This window comes from Sorex araneus, chromosome 3 (genome assembly GCF_027595985.1).
Source record: "Sorex araneus isolate mSorAra2 chromosome 3, mSorAra2.pri, whole genome shotgun sequence".
Lineage (NCBI taxonomy): Eukaryota > Metazoa > Chordata > Mammalia > Eulipotyphla > Soricidae > Sorex > Sorex araneus.
In genome coordinates, this window is record NC_073304.1 from 47,380,996 (window position 1) to 47,383,504 (window position 2,509).

General features: G+C 40.3%; 1 pseudogene; it reads right to left on the reverse strand.

The window, feature by feature from the left end:
* Positions 1-431: 431 nt before the first annotated feature.
* LOC129403457 (lys-63-specific deubiquitinase BRCC36-like) lies at positions 432-1,285 on the reverse strand (annotated as a pseudogene).
* Between the last annotated feature and the right edge of the window lie 1,224 nt (positions 1,286-2,509).

A 2,509-nucleotide genomic window follows, 5' to 3' on the forward strand; every position in this document is an offset into this window, starting at 1 on the left:
GTAAGTAGCCATCGTGTTTGGTCCATAGTCTACTTTCAGCACACATCTCCCATTCCAAAAGAGCCCTCCAAGCATCATTTACTTAGTGTTCCCTTCTCTATTTCATCTGCCCTTTCCCCCATCATGTGAGACTGGCATCCAAGCCATGGAGCTATCCTCCTGGCCCTTATCTCTACTATCCTTGGGTGTTAGTCTCCCATTATGTTACTTTATATTCCATAAACGAGTGCAGTCATTCTATGTCTGTCCCTCTTTCTCTGACTCATTTCACTTAGTGTGATACTATACCATACTCTCTTAATTACCATAGTCCCATAGTAAATTTAGAAGTGAAGTGATATGAGTCCTCCAATGTTATATTCTTCAAATTCATGTAGCTTGTTTAATTTTATACCTGGCTTTTTTCATATTTCTCCATTTTGTCTTCTACTTTATTGCAGAGAAAATTCTTGCATACGCTCTTCCTTTTATTGTTGCAACTCCCGGCAAGAGCTGGTGGTTTTGCTCCAGTCTGTCCTCTAATCACTGTAGGAGAGGCCTGTTGACTGGTTATTGGTAAACACTGAACCATTATAGGTATTGGCTACTGAGTCCAGGTGTATAGCACTGTGGATTCTTCTATGTACATCCCTCACCTCTTGGGCATCTCTACTGCTACTTCATGGCACACGTTCCAGTGGTCATAAATAGGTACAGCATAGGGATCTCAATTCTCTCATACTCTGAGCTCTTGAGGGCCTGTCTGGATTGAAAGAAAGTATAGTATACCTGGCTAATCTTTGCATTTTATTATAAAACAGAAAAATATAAGTTCAACAAAGCGTTGGTCTATCATTTGGTACAAGGTTTGTGTGTGAATGCTAACATATATACAGGGATGAGATGATACTGGCCCACAACCTTGATGGGAAACCTGTTAGCTCAACAACTTCTCTGCCTGTTGAAGCTGCAGAAAACTTGCCTGGAAGAAATTTCCACTAACCCCTTCTTATCGGAACATCACAAAATGATGGCATAGTAAATGTAAATGATTTTGATGGTACCAACTTTTTCAGCAACTGTGGGCATTACAGATCCAGTAGATGTAAATTCAGAGTTGCCCCTTGTGTCATCATTCAACTCCCTTCTGCACAGCCTTCTTAGTGTTCAGTGCATGACTGAGACAAACTATGAAAGTGTCTTACTCCAGAGGAACTACTAGCCCTGCTGGCCCTGACTGCACCGCCTGCACCAACAGGTCTGGCCCTGCTTGCTTCTGCCTTCTCCCTTCCTTTTGAAATCCCATGATCATTTATCATAATATTATCATCATCTCTTTAATCATACAGTGTTAAATATTGAAATATTTTACATTTCTCTTTCTGTTTACTTCTACATGTTCTTTCCCCAAATCTTATTTTTTATATTTGACACCCATACCCGGCAAGCTACCTATGGCGTGATTAGATATGTCAAAAACAGTAACAACAAGTCTCACAATGGAGACATTACTGGTGCCTGCTCGAGCAAATTGATGAACAATAGGACTGCAGTGCTATGGTGCTATAGTGCTACCCATCCCCTATAGTTTTAATATCTCTGCCCCAGTTCAGTTATTTACCTCTTGGCTTGAGTTCCCAGCCCCTGAATATTCTAGTTTCATTAATATTCTTTCTCACTCAAACTGGTCCACTTTTTTTTAAATTTTATTTTCATGAAGTTGTTCACAGTAATTGATTACATTCAGTATTTCAACACCAATCCCACCACCATTACCCCTTCCCTCTACCATTATTTTGAATTTTCTCACCACCACTAAAGCCTGCCTCACAGGCAAATGCTAAATAATTTATTTTGCATTACTTGTTATAAATAGTATAGGATGTCTAAAACTTTAAATAATTGGGGTCCAGAGGCATCTTTGTGGCAAGCTGCTGCCTTCCGAGATTCATTAGTGAGTCTCTAGATCTTGGCTGTTAATGTGCTTAAATGGTGCCTGAGGTAGTTCATGGGCATGACAGCCAGAAAAGCTGGTCCACTTTTAATCCTCACTACAGACCACTTGCAGACTTCTTTTCCTAATGCACCTTTCTGCTTGAAAAAGAAGTCATTTGCCAGAATTAATGCGACCAAATCTAACTGGTAATTAAGTTTTCCATTATCTGCCCAAGTACTATTCCTCTTATCTTCTTGCCTCTTTTCAATATTTTTCATTTTCAGTAGTACTCTATAGTACTCTAATAGTCCTGTTTATCATGTGATTTTCTTCTCTAATATCTGTACTCATAGTAATTATCCTGCCTTTTCTTGCTATAGATGTTTTAATTTTTTATGATGGTACTTGCCAGGCTCTGCTGTGTGGGTGAGATACTCTTGGTAGCTTGCCGGGCTCTCCAAGAGGGGTGGAGGAATCGAACCCAGGTCGACCGCGTGCAAGGCAAACACTCTACCCACTGTGCTATCGCTCCTGTGGCATATCCAATATGCCAAAGACAGTAACAAGTCTCACAATGGAGACATTACTGGTGCC